The 13,979-nt window shown below is 54.0% G+C and overlaps 1 protein-coding gene, 1 long non-coding RNA gene and 1 pseudogene across 2 annotated transcripts in view; 1 reads left to right on the top strand and 2 right to left on the bottom strand.

Annotated features, from left to right (window-relative positions):
- The window catches only part of LOC135404433 (zinc finger protein 239-like), a 352,167-nt pseudogene that overhangs the window by 6,315 nt on the left and 331,873 nt on the right, over positions 1-13,979 (top strand).
- Positions 1-13,979, bottom strand: part of LOC135404435 (class I histocompatibility antigen, F10 alpha chain-like) — a 115,371-nt gene that overhangs the window by 18,711 nt on the left and 82,681 nt on the right. The gene's annotated exons all lie outside the window — the stretch shown is intronic.
- On the bottom strand, positions 11,555-13,031 carry LOC135405084 (uncharacterized). The gene is made up of 2 exons (XR_010425731.1): positions 12,492-13,031; positions 11,555-12,001 (listed from the first exon to the last, which is right to left on the bottom strand). It is a non-coding gene; the product is annotated as an uncharacterized LOC135405084 (long non-coding RNA).

Here is a 13,979-nt window from a genome sequence, read left to right as displayed (position 1 = left end):
TACTGGCAAGATGGGTGTATTATGTGGTGACATACATGGTTCCAGCAATCCCTGCATTAGGAGCCGTTCTATAGTGGGCTTAAGTCCAACTCTTCCTTCATGAGGGATAGGATATTGCTTTACCCTTATTGGCTCCCCTGGATTTCGAATAGAGACTTCAAATGGTTTTATATCTAATTTTCCCACAGAATCAGGGGTATACCACACTTCAGGATTTATTCTTTTTTCATCTTCCGCTGTAAGGGAATATATTTTAACTTGTATTTTCTGCTCTTTCACTTCTAAATTTATTCCCAACTCTATTATCAAATCTCTCCCTAATAAATTATATTCAGCCTCAGGGACCAGCAAAAATGTTCCTAATGCATATTTATTTTGGGCTTCTATTTCCACATCTTTAATTAGGGGTATTTTAGAAGGTTTTCCTTTAGCTCCTACCACTTGGACTGTGTCAGAGGAGGTCATACAACCCCAAGGTAGTTTTCGGACAGTAGATCATTCTGCCCCCGAGTCCACTAGGAACTCGAGTTCTTGTTGCTGGGGACCTATTTTAAGTTTTATCAAGGGCTCGGTGTTCTTTTGTGTCCCCAGCAGATAGAGCCCCTGACACCTTCAGTCTTCTTTAAAAATTTGCTCATCCTGCAGTCTTTTTCTGCAGTTTCTTTCTATATGTCCTTTTTGCCCACAATAGTAACACTCTAATTCACTTAGGTTTGGTCTATCACGTCCTTTTGACAATTCACATCTATCAGATCCACGAGGGATCCTTCGTCTCTGGTCTCTGTTTCCCCTCTGTCCTTCTCATATAGCCACCGCCAAAATCTTTGTCTGCCTCCTTTGCATTTCCACCTGCCTCCTTTGCATTTCTTCCTGTCTTTTCTGTAATTCCTTCTGTCTCTCCTCCTGTCTTTTCTGCATCTCTTCTTCTTTCCTTTGTCTTTCTTCCTCCTTTTCTTCATCTCTACGTACATACACTCTCTGAGCTTCCCTTAGCAACTCATCCAAACCCTTAACCTGCCAATCGTCACTCTTTTCTAACTTTCTCTGAATATCCTCCCACGATCCCTGCACAAACCACATCTTAAGCATAGCTCCCCCCATCACATCATCCATTGGATCCAAGCCAGAATAAAGCTGAAAGCTTTTTCTTAATCTTTCCAGCCAATCCGTAGGTGATTCATCTTTTTTCTGATATTCTTTAATGGCTTTATCTATATTCTGTCCTCTAGGGACTGCTTCCCTTATACCCTGGACTATGATGGTCCTTAAATCAGCCATGTGAGCTCTATCAGCCGCCGTCTGGTTATCCCAGTTAGGTCTCTGAAGAGGCCATTTAGTATCAGCAGCTGGACCCTGTCAGTGTGTCTGGTCCCAGTGCCTCATTCCTGCTGTTCTAATCATTCCTCGTTCTTCTACTGTAAATAAGATTCCTAAAATCGCTTGCATCTCATCCCAGGTATATATATTTGGCCCTAGAAACTGGTCAAATCTTTCAGATACTCCTATAGGGTCTTCTAACAATTTCCCCATCTCCTTTTTAAACTCCCTCACATCCTCTGAACTTAAAGGAACAGACACAAACCCTAGCCCAGCATCTTGTCCTCCCATTGCAATCTCCCTTAAAGGATATAACTGACCTTCCATCTTTTGTTTTTCCCTGGGTTGGCTTCTCATTACTCTCCTGCTATCAGCCGGTGAGGGGGGTGAGAGGTTCTCTAATGAAGGGGGTACTGATTCTGTTGGGGCAGAGGGCTGAAACATTGGTTCTGGAATGGGTGCAGGTGGTGGAGGGAGTGGGATATATGGTGGAGGGTATCTTTGGAAATCCTCCAGATCCCAGTTATTCTTTTTCTGCTTTTTCATTTCCTTTAAAGGAAACAAATAATTTCTAGTATCTGATTTGATCTGTAATCTAGCATACTCGCTTTCTTCTGCACAAAACGGCTCTTTGTTATTTACATACAGATTTAAAGCCCGACATATCCAGTCTTCAAATGAACCATATACTGGCCAATACAAATGATCCTGTCTTATTTGCTGCCCCCCCCATACCTCCATACAATAATGCACCATCTTCTCTCTCGACTTTCCTTCTGTGGAGGGATATTCATTCCAATACCTAATCATAACTCCCAAAGGACTATCTGGAGGTATGCTCGGTAGCCTTGCCACTAGCTCATTTTCAAACTTTCTCCTATCCTGCGGGGTATCCTGTAGCTTTTCTTTAGGATCTCCTATTCCACCTCCCTCCCTAGGTTTCTCTTCAGTCTTAAGACTGTCCTGAACCATTTTACAGCCACCCATGGGAGCAGAAGATTCACTTTTCTTCTGTCCCATCTTCCGGAATGCCTTCACACACACCCACACCACTTGCTTCCCTCCTTTTGTGACTCGCTCCCTTGCAGGAATACAAGAACTGCACTACTAGGAGGCCCACAATCGCTTCGTCCCACTGGATGTCTCAGCCATTCACACTCCGGGATCCCCTCCCAACCGAAAGGGGCCGCAAATACTTACCCTCCTCAGGTAAGTCTTCGTTCAGTTCCTTACTGAATGGTCCCTGACCAGACAAGCAACCCCACTTACTCACTACTCCTGAGTAAGTCTTTATCTGGACCCATGCACGGAGATTATGGGGAACTGCAGTGGTTTATTTGCTTTTTCTAAATCTTTTCGGTCGGAATCTCAGAGTCTGTGCTGCAGGACTCCCTCCAGGACCATCCAAAGAAAGGGACGGGGCGCCCGCCCCAGAGGGGAGTCCTACCGCCCAGAAACTCTGATCCGAGTCAGTACGGCACTAAAAATTGTTATAGGTAAATGAAACTTAGGCTGAAATATAGCAGCAAAAATTTGTTAAAGATTTATATAAAATGCAAATAAGCAAAACAGCGCGCTGGGCGGCCGGGGGAGACCCCTGCTCCACTCGTGGCCCGCAAGCGCAGTTGGCAAAAACAGTAACCTTTATACCCCTGTCAATTCCCTCCCATAGTCACTTGTTATCCCTTTATTGGATCCGAGTTCACAGGTCTGGTTCTGGTTGGTTCTTTTGCAGGCCTGCTTCAGTTGCCAGGTACTTCCCTATCCATAATCCTCCGTCCTTGAGGCCTAGTGTGTGGGTCCCTCCAGATGTCCATCTTGGATCCTCTTTATCGTCCTCATACTTGACCCTTTGATCCTTGTCCTTCCCTTTGTTACCTTAGGCGTACACTTTTAGACAATATACTTTTAGAAAAACAAGATACAAAATACTTATTCAGTAAGGCACAATAATTTGTCTTGTCAGCTTAAGAACTGCAGCTGCAGAACTATCAGCCTGTAGTACTGACAGATTAATTAACCATTCTGCAGCTTGCAGTTCTCCAGCCTTAACAGAACATTGATTACAATAACATATATATATATAAATATAACATGCAATACCATTGAATGAGTAAATTACTTTACTACTACTAATTTGATGAGTAAATTACTTTACTACTACTACTTATTTATTACAGGGGGGACCCCCCTAACGCCAGAGAGCAGAGAGGGGGAACTCCTGGGAGGGGTTTTTGGGCTGAATGTTGGTGTTTGGGACGTTTTTATAGACACAAGATGCCCAATGAGTCCTAGAGCTGGACTTGGGCAGGAGGAACCCCCAAGGCAACGCGCTTACCCCTTGTTTTTTCCCCCCCAACAGGATTTCTGCTTCCCAAAGCTTGGGCGGATGGAGGAGGAGGCTGCGAGGAAGAGGAAGATGCCGCGGGCCCCCCAGGCAGGTGAGGAGGAAGTCAGTGCCCCTTTGGGTCGGTCTTTTGTGGCCGTCCTGCCGGGGCCAGAGTTGGGGGGATGTCCTTGGGCTTCCCTGTGGGCCGGAGGCAAATCCCCTGCCTGTCCTTGTTGCTTCCTGCCCCAGGCCCCGAGGTGAGGCCGGAGAGCGCGGAGGACAAATCCCGGCGGCAGAGCCTGGTGGGAGAGGCCGTTTTGAAGGGCTCCCCGGCGCAGGAAGGCAGCGGGGAGGAAAAGGGCCGGAGATGCCCTCGGAGGAGTGGCTCCAAAGCCAGCCCAGGGTGTTCTGAGGAGGAAAGAGCCATTGTGTGCCAGGAAAGCGACCGGAACTTGAGGCGGAGCTGCGAGCTGGTGGTCCCTGAGCAGCCTCCCAGCAGGGAAAAGCCCTTCAGGTGCTTGGAATGTGGGAAGAGCTTCAGGACGAGCACCAACCTCCTCAAGCACCAGCACATCCACAGTGGGGAACGGCCCTACACGTGTGGGGAATGTGGGAAGAGCTTCAGGGACCGCTCCACCCTGCACCGCCACCAGATGATCCACACTGGAGAACGGCCCTACGAATGCTTGGAATGTGGGAAGAGCTTCAGGGACAGTTCCACTCTCCTCACCCACCAGCACATCCACACTGGGGAACGGCCTTACACATGTAGGGAATGTGGGAAGAGCTTCAGGAGCAGGTCTGCTCTCTGCACCCACCGTCGCATCCACACCAGGGAGAGGCCCCACAAGTTTGGGGAGTGTGGGAAGAGCTTCACGCAGAGCTCTTCCTTGACCTCCCACCAACGGACCCACCAGTAATGGAAGCCCCGAGTGCCCCGACTGCAGGAAGAGCTTCAGCCGCTGCTCCAACTCCATCAACCATCGGAGGACCCGTGTTGGATGATCCACAGGGACCCCCGTTGGGCACAGACCTGGTGACCAACATTCCTGGTGACCCATGTTTAGCAGAGACCTGGTGCTGGAAAAGAATTCAAACCTGGAAGAAGAAGAAGGACTGGCACATCTGATGAGAAAGAGAAGACTCCAGTTCCCGGATAACATGAAGGTCAGGATGGTCTCCCCAAAGAAAAACCCTGAGAGACACCTGGTGTGAAAGGATGTACTGAGGAATGGGGCCAGTGAAGGTCCCACAGCCTTTCTTCACAACCATCCTGCAGGGTGGGAATAGGGAACCTTTTTGACCTCTGTGATTTATCTGTCAAGAAAGAACAGATGCCTGTCACGCTACCCCAAATTTAACTTTGTGACTAAAGTAACTCAAAAGTGCACCTAAACCTGGAAAATAGTCTAAAAAGAAGTCAAGGCTAAGTAGAAATGGAAGGAAGATTTGCATTAAAAGTTCTGGATGGGCCTAGGGGCTGATCCTGCCTTTCCTTCCCCTTTCAGGTGGCTCGTGGGGTGAGAAATTTAGAGTTCTGCACGCTGATTCCTTGCTTTTACAGAACTAGAGTTTGCTTTTGCTTCCCAGTGTTTTAGTAGATTGCTGGTGTGGTTTAGAGTTTGTGCTTTGGTTGCTTTGTGGTGTTCTTGCTGTGTTTGAAGTGTGTTTTTGTAGCCAGAGCCTCTCAGCGAGGCCTACGAGCTTTTCTGAGCTGGTCAGGGTTTGTCTTGATCAAGAGTGTTATTGGGTGAGCTGCTGCAGGGATTCCTTTGTAAAGGTGCTGCCAGTTTGTGGGCAGTGGAATAAGTGGTGGGAGATTGTGCTGAGGGAGTTTCCCTGTCCCTGGGAAGTGGCAGTGCCCGAAAAGGGTGATGGAATCCCCTGGCCTTGGGAATGTGTTTGGGGCAGAGTTGGTGTGGGGAGCAGCCGAGAGCCCAGACTGGACTGATATGGTTTTGGCTTCCCTGGGGCACTAAGAGGCAAATAGACCTTTGAAGAGTGGGGTAAATGTGCCCTGACCCTCTGTTTTCCGTGCCCCCCCCCCGTGTTGAACCCCCCCTTAAAGGGATGGTCGAGGTACATCCTTAAATGCCATCATTAAAGCCTGGGGGACAAACGTGGTTCAGTCACCCCTCTAGAATTGCTCTAAATTTCAACTGTTGGCACAATGCAAGGCTGAGATTGGATCCAGCAGCCCCCAGCACCCAGAGTAAGTTGGGAGCTCAGGGGGACCACCCCCCTTTCCCAACCCCCCAGTGCCCAAAGACCCCCATGGGACCGTCCATCCCTCCAGACCACCCCCCTTTTCCACCCCTCTCCCTGTTCCTCCCACTTTGCCATGGTCCCCTCAATCCCCAGCCCATCCCAGATCAGTTTTGGGGTCCCAACCCCCACTTTTCCCCCCTCTCCTGCCCCTTACACATCATTCTCCAATCCCCAGCCACCTCATGCTCAGTTTGGGGGTCCCGCCCTCCCCTTTTCCCCACTCTTCTGACCTCTTCCACCTCTTTCCCCTCATCCCCCAATCCTCAGTCTCCCTCCCCCTGCACTTTTGGGATGTTCCACTCCTGTCCCATTCAGTATGGGCGTCCCACCACCCCTTTTCTCTCCTTTCCACACCCCTTTTCCCACCGACCCCCCTCTCCCCCCCCCACTCTCTCAAGAACTCCTCTCCCGAAGCCGGGTGGGGCTCCCAATAACACCAGAGTCCATAAAGGTCCCCCCAGCAATGGGGTTAGGTGGGGTCCTGGGTGGGCTTTTGTTGTTTGGGGGGTCCTTGGGAAGCTGTGGGCATTTTAGGGGAGTCCCAGCACCTTTTGGGGTGTGCTGGGTGCCATGTTGAAGGGCAGGTGCCCTCCCAAAGCCCCCCAAAATCAGGGCAGGGTTTGGGGAGTCCAGGCTGGGCTCGAGGCCACAGGGAGGGGCTGCGGCCACCGGCAGCTCAGGAGCTCTGTGGGGAGAGAAAAGGGGGTGAGAGAGCGGGGTGGGGAGACGGGGGGACATGGGGATACACCGAGACCTGGACTGGACCCAGCAGGACCAGAACTGGGGCAACAGGGTTCATACTGGGACCAACTGGGAGCATGTTGGGGGCAACTGGGATATACTGGGAGTGGCTGGGAATGGCTGGGAGTGAGTGGAACCATAATAGGGGTGAATGGGAGCAACTGGAACCAAGCTGGGGGCAACTGGGGTCAGAGTGGGAGCAGCTGGACCCCTACTGGGATCATAATGGGATCATACTGGGACTGACAGGGATCATCCTGGGAATGACTGCAATACTCCTGGGAGTATGTGAGAGGCACTGCAACCATACTGGGGATGACTGGGATCAAACTGGATTCATACTGGAAGTGGACAGAAGTTGCTGGGATCATACTGGGAGTGACTGGACTCATAGTGGGATCATCCTGGGAGCAACTGGGACCATGCAGGGGCAAATGGCATCGTCCAGGCAGTGACTGAAAGTGCCTGGGGCCATACTGGACTCAGACTGTGGGAGTCCCTGAGAGGGAAAGGAAGCATCCTGAGGGGGCTGGGAGCAACTGGGCGCACTTTGGGTGTAGCTCTAAAATTAAGAACTTTATTAGAAATTGTCAGCCATAGAATTTCTGTATTTTACACCAAGCACTTGAAAAGGACAGTGCTACCACAGAAGTCGTGGATTTTAGTGAGCTTGGAAGGTCTCGAGGGAAAGGGCAGAGTTACCATTTCTTGTGAAGATTCCTTACAGGAAATAATTTTGGTAAAATCAGAGACAGTTCTTGCAGCTGTGAAGAGACTGATAGAAAGTGAGAAAGGACAGAAAACAGATCCATGAGACTGGGCCTAGGCCTTGGAGCAGTTGTAGAGGGCAGGAAACAGTGCCAGAAGCATGGGGTGAAGAGAAGACCAGAGCAAGAAAGGTGTTGGTGCCTGGCCCCAGCAGTCGCTTCGTGACCTCCAATGCAATTCCGGGTGGAAATTGGGGTGGAACGGGGGAGGTAATCAAGTCCAACTCTCAGCTCTGCCCAGGACCATCCCCAAGAGTGCCCCAGAGGATCATCCAAACTCTCCTGGAGCTCTGTCAGCCTTGGTGCTGTGCCCACTGCCCTGGGGAGCCTGTTCAGGGCCAACCACCCTGGGGGAGAAGAACCTCTTTCTAACATCCAACCTAACCCTGCCCTGACACAACTCCAGGCCATTCCCTGGGGGCTGTCCCTGGTCCCCCCAGAGCAGAGCTCAGGGCCTGCCCCTCCTCTGCCCCTCCTGAGGAAGTTGGAACTGCCATGAGGTCTCCCCTCAGTCTCCTCTTGTCCAGCTGAACACCCCAAGTGCCCTGAGCTGCTCCTCCTAAGGCTTCCCCTGCAGAGCCTTCCCCATCCTGGTGGCCTCCTTTGGACACTCTCTACTGGCTCCATCTCTTCCTTCCATTGTGTCCCCCCAGAGTGCCCCACTATTGAGGTGAGGCCGCCCCAGGGCAGAGCAGAGCGGGACAATCCCCTCCCTGGCCCGGCCATGCTGGGCCTGATGCCCCCAGGACAGGGTTGTCCCTCCTGGCTGCCAGGGCACTGCTGACTCCTGGCCAAGTGGGGACCCCCCAGGACCCCCAGGGCCCTTTGCCGGCACTGCCCACAGAGCACTGGCCCCCGGAGTGGCCAGCTGGGGACAGCTGCGTGCCACAGGAGCCCTGGCAGCCCTGGAGGAGCCCGAGATGTGGCAGGGCCCGAAGCAAAGCTTCCCCCCTGCTGGGGGGTGTCAGCAGCAAGGAGGTGCCGCTGTGCCGCTGTCCGGGCTGCGGGGGGGGATCCCCACACGCTCCCGGCGGGCAAAAGGTGCCCCAGAGCAGCCGAAAGGGCCCCGCCCTGAGCGGCTGTGCTGGAAGGGACTGCTCGGGCCGGTTGCAGCCGGTTGTGGGCAGGGGCGTTTCCATGGCAAGTGCCAGGGCTGTGTGATGTGGGGCCTGCGGGTGCCAGGGGCCACTGTGACACTGCGGGGCCTCCTGGAAACAAGGGGACATTGTGACGCTGTGGGGGCTCCTGGAACCGAGGGCACCTTGTGAGCCTTTGGGCCCCGCCCTGGCCTGGGGTGTTTGAGGAGCCCCCCGGGTGCCCAGTCCAGCTGAGGGCCGGGGCAGGAGGAGAGGCCGCTGGTGGGCCGGCGCCGGGCTCCCCAGCACTGTGCCGAAGCAGCTGCCTCCAGCCCAGGCCTCCTCCTGCCGCCGCCCTCAGCTGCAGCAGCGGCAGCCTCAGGGCAGCCGGGCCGGGCCTGGTCCCTGGGCGGGGCCGGGCCGTGCTGGCCCCGCAGCCCCCGGAGCTGCAGGAGCCCCGGGAGCCATGGCACCCCGGCCCCGGCCACAGGGCCAAGGGCCGCAGCGGGGCAGGGCCTGTGCTGGGGGTCCCTGGCAGCCGGGCAGCCCGGCCAGCAGCACCGCGGCCAGCGCCGGCGGGGCAGGAGCTGCCGGGGCTGCGGCGGCTGGCGGGGCTGGAGCCCCAGCGGCACGCCAAGGAGCCGGCAGTGCCGAGCACGGAGGGACACGGGCAGGGCCCAGGCCCAGGCGGCTCCCTCTGCGCTGCAGCGCTGCAGCCCCGGCAAAATCAATTCCTCCCAACTCTTCCCTCTTTCCCTGTGCAGCTGAGCAGAGGGCGATGCAGAGGAGTGCTCAGGCTCTGCTGCCTGGAGCTGTCCCTGCCAGCAGCTGCTTCCCTGTGCCCAGGGCTGGGCCCTGGCAGTGCGTCCAGAGCCCATCCCAGCCCTGGGTGCTCAGCTCTGCCCTGCAGAGCCCTCCCAGCACAGGGCACTCTGGTGCCCAGGGGCACCTCTGGCTGGGCAGGCTCTGATGGCAACAGCAGAGCAACCCTGAGGAGGCTGGAAAAGCACCACTGCTGCTGCCTGTGAGGCCCAGGGGGCTGATTTCTGACACTCCCTTTGCCATTGCCCTCGAAGAAGAACAGCTTTGGATTTTCCATGCTTCCTCCTGAATGGAGACATGAATTGATCTTTCTCATTGCCCATCCCTGGGAATCCGAAGCAGAACACTGGAAGTACAGGATCCTTCCCTTTCAGGATGTCCCTGCCTTGCTGCATTTCCTGAAAATTCATCTTAGAAACCTCCAGCAGTCCTGCTGAGCTGTGATCATTCCTGACATGTGTTGCACCATCTCGACAGCAGAAGGGCCCTGCCCTGCCTTCCCCTGTCAATTGGGGTTTGCTCCTTGCCCACAGCCCTTCTCCCCCAGCCCTGGAGCAGCTCCCTGGGCCAGCTGAGAGCTGCCCCTGGCAGGCAGCAGAGTCCCTGCCCAGCAGTGCCCTGGGCTGCAGGACCCTGCTCTGCCCCACAGCCCTGGGCACCCCTGGTTGCACCCCCGGCTTCACAGCTCTTCCAAAGTGCTCCCCAACAGCCCCCTCCTCACCCATCCCATCAGCTGGGGCTGGGCCAGCTTTAGGAGATGCCTCCAGGAGCTGTCCCTGCACTGCCCTGCAGCCCCAGACTGCCCCTGTGCAGCCCTGCCAAGATTCCTCCTGCAGAGAGCTCTCAGTCACCCTCCCAACCCTGAGCCCCTTGAAGCTCTGTGTGTGCCCTGCTGGTGTCCCTGAGCTGCCCTGGCAGTGCCCTCAGCCCTGCTGGGCTGCGCAGAGGAGCTGCTCCTGGGCAGAGCTGTCTCTCTGCAGCGCTGCCCGCTTGCCAGGAGCTCCCTGTGTGCCAGGAGCCCGACCCAGCTCAGCAGCACAGACACAGCCCCAGGCATTGAATGACCCTCAGGGGGTTGGGGATGAGTCCCTGAACATCAGACAAAGAGCAAGTTAAAGAAACCTCCAAAGAATTCAAAGCCAGATCCAAGTCCACAGTTTCTCATGGCATTAATGGGTCCCACTGGGAGCCAGCACTCAGAAATTGTCCCCTGCTTCCAATTAGAGCTGAAAACTGGAGGCAGTGATGACAGGTGGGGACAAGCAAAGTCCCGAGGTCTGTGATGCTGAATCAATATGGCTTTGTTTTGTTCTTGCAAAGGGCCAAGGCCTGACCCCCAGCCCTGGGAAGGGAGATCCTGTGCCTGCCTCATTCCTCAGGGCTCTTGCTGTGGCTCTGGGTTGTGGGGATGTGCAATGGCAAGGGCAGAAGCATGGGGCAGCACCTGTGTCTCAGTTGAATGAGACTGAAGTATTTTGTTAAGGAGGATGAGTTATAGGGAAAACCAAACTCCTCCCTGTAAGCAATTGTAAATCTGAAATTAAGAGGCTCCAACTGAGGAAGTATGGAGAAAGGAAAAATAACAGCCGTTTTTTAAAGGGACTGGTGTATACGATCAGGTGTATTGGCAGAAGAACAAAACAACACAAAACCAACCAAACAATGATCCTGTAGCCGAAAATGCCCTTCCAAAGGAACCAGTTGGGAACTTTCTGCCTTTTGGCAATTCTAATCACAGCCAGCAGGGGGCGCTGTTGGTCCGGGACTGGAGATTCCCCCAAAGCGAGGAGGGAAAAGGGGAAAGGGGAAAAGGGGGAAAAAGGGGGTTCTTCCCACGAAACTCCCGCTGTCTGCGGCTGGCTGTGGCTGGGAATTCCCCCTTTTGGCCAATGAACACACGCCACTGCCAACACGGGAGCAGAGGAGGGAAAGGGCGACCTCCTCCCCAAAAGGTTCCTCTCTAGGGGGGTCAAACCTCTCCCATGAAGTCCGAGCAGGTCCGGGCTGGGGGCAGAACAGGGCGCAGGAAACGAAGGCAAACGGGAACCAGCAAACAGCCAGATGAGCAGGCCGAGAACAAAAGGACCTCGGAGCCTCTCCAACACACCCCTTGCCTGAGTTAAGGCCAAAGTGAAGGGCCTTGCCCTTTGCCCAGTGTTACAATCTGCTTAAATATTGCAGAAAGAACTTTTAGATTCTAATATCCCCTTGAGCAAAATTAAAACTCAAACAAGTTATCTGTTGATACCAAAACTGTTTTTTATTAATTGCTAAGAGATGCAAAGAGAAAGAGGAAAAAATAAGAAAAGGTTGGAAAATGCTAAGATTACTTTTAGAAGCAGAGGAAAGATACCACCAAAACGACCTTTTCGTCCGAGCTGGTCTGTAGAGGGGGGGGGAGAGAGAGAGGCAGTCTTTTTTGCCTTTTTTTTTTCTCAGTTCTCTGCCGCCTTCTATGTGATGTTATCTCTTTAGCTGCAGGGGGTCTTAGTTCTCTGGAATGCAGTCAGGATGTGGCTTTGCTGCTCACACCAGCCGTGTCTCAGGCTGTGCAGAGGTCTTGGTCTGCACCTCTCGGCCCTCAGAAATATGGTCAGGGTGGAGAAACTCACACGGGTAGCACGGTGGGTCTCAGTCCACTTCAAGATGGCAGAGGTCCAGTCTCTGGTGACGGCAGGCAGCTTATGGTGGCAGAAGGAAAGGTGAGGGCGAGGCGGAGGAGAGATCCTTAGCTGCTATAGTTAATGCTCTCTCCCACTCCTCTTTCCCTGCTTTTCCCAAATTTTTCCTCATCTTTTATAGTGTTCAAAGGAGGTTGTGTGTGGTTTCTTGACACGTAGCCCTATTCAGATGTTCACAGAGATATGATAACCGTGAACAATAACAGGATCCTTTGACAGGAAAACTCCAGTGGGAAAATTCTGGTGAGAACTTCTGGTGGAAAACTGACACAGATTTTTTGGTAGGAAGTTTTTGACAGGCAGAAACAATGGCGAAACATAATTTTTGGCATTTGTATGTTATCTGTCCGTTACACCAGCCAAGGCAAGAATCTCCACACCCCCCCCGAGAAGGGTTCTGTTGGAAGAACCTGCCCCTGAGAAAGGGGACTGGCCCTTTCTGGTAGAAACCCATGGACTGACAGTCCTTGGACTCCAGGGGTTCCCTCACCATCAGGGGCTTCATTTGGGGTCAAACCAGTCTGGGTTCCAACATCTCCTGCCTTGTCCTGGCCCCCTCTCAGCTCAGCACTGACCCCTTTGCAAATGGGGCATTGTCTTGGTGCCATTGCAGGGGGGATGTCCTGCCCCAGTGTCCCAGTGTTCCTTTAATTCCCAGAGGCCCTGCAGCGTCCCAGTGGCCCCTTGATTCCATGACTTTCTGAAATACCTCAGGGTTCCTTTGGTTCCATGAGGCCCCCATGTCACAAAGGCCCCTGGATTCCATGAATTCCGCAGTGTCACAAGGTTCCTTTTTTCCATAGGGCCCTGCAGTGTCACAATTGTGCCTTGACTACAGGAGTATCCAAATTCTCCCCGGGTTCCTTTGGTTTCAGGAGGTCCCGCAGTGTCCCAGCGGCCCCTTCATTCCAGGCAGGCCCAGGGAGACGAAGGCAAAGACGGAGCCCCGACCCCCGTCAGCATCTTGGGGGGGCGGGGGGGCAGGACCCGGGAAACGGCGGCGGCTGCTGGGAAGGGACTGGGATGGACTGGGATGGACGGGGATGGACTGGGAAGGACTCGGATAGACTGGGATAGACTGGGATGGACCGGGATGGACCGGGATGGACTGGGATGGACTGGGACACCAGGATACACTGGGACCAGGACTGGGACCCATCAGGACCCCCCCGGGAGTAGGATCTGAGCACACTGGGAGCCTCCAGGTCCAGAACTGGGGCAACAGGGATCCTACTGGGAGCAACTGGGACCACACTGAGGGCTACTGGGAGCAACTGGAGGCCACATAGGATATAGTGGGAGTGCCTTGGAGTCACTGGAATCATACTGGTGGAAACTGGAATGTTACTGGGGCAACTGGGAGCCAGCTGGATCCCAACAAGTCTATGGGACCAGACGGGATCCATCCCAGGGTGATGAGAGAGCTGGCAGAAGAGCTTGCCAAACCGCTCTCCATCATCTTCCAACAGTCCTGGCTCTCTGGGAAGGTCCCAAATGATTGGAGGTTGGCGAATGTCACCCCAATCCACAAAAAAGGCTGCAAGCAGGACCCTGGCAACTATAGGCCTGTCAGCCTGACCTCGGTGCCTGGCAGGGTTATGGAACAGATCATCCTGAGTGCAATCACACAGCACCTTCAGGATGGACAAGGGATTAGACCCAGCCAGCATGGGTTTAGGAGGGGCAGGTCCTGTCTGACCAACCTGATCTCTTTTTACGATCAGGTGACCCACCTGGTGGATGAGGGGAAGGCTGTGGATGTGGTCTATCTAGACTTCAGCAAGGCCTTTGACACTGTCTCCCATAATATACTCCTGGAAAAGCTGGTAGCCCATGGCTTGGACAAGTATACCCTCTCCTGGATTAGGAACTGGCTGGAGGGTCGGGCCCAGAGAGTGCTGGTGAATGGAGCTGCATCCAGCTGGCGGCCGGTCACCAGTGGTGTTCCCCAGGGATCAGTGTTGGGCCCAGTCCTGTT

The sequence above is a fragment of the Pseudopipra pipra genome, chromosome W (assembly GCF_036250125.1).
Source record: "Pseudopipra pipra isolate bDixPip1 chromosome W, bDixPip1.hap1, whole genome shotgun sequence".
NCBI classification, from domain to species: domain Eukaryota; kingdom Metazoa; phylum Chordata; class Aves; order Passeriformes; family Pipridae; genus Pseudopipra; species Pseudopipra pipra.
This window is presented reverse-complemented; position numbering and strand designations above follow the sequence as displayed.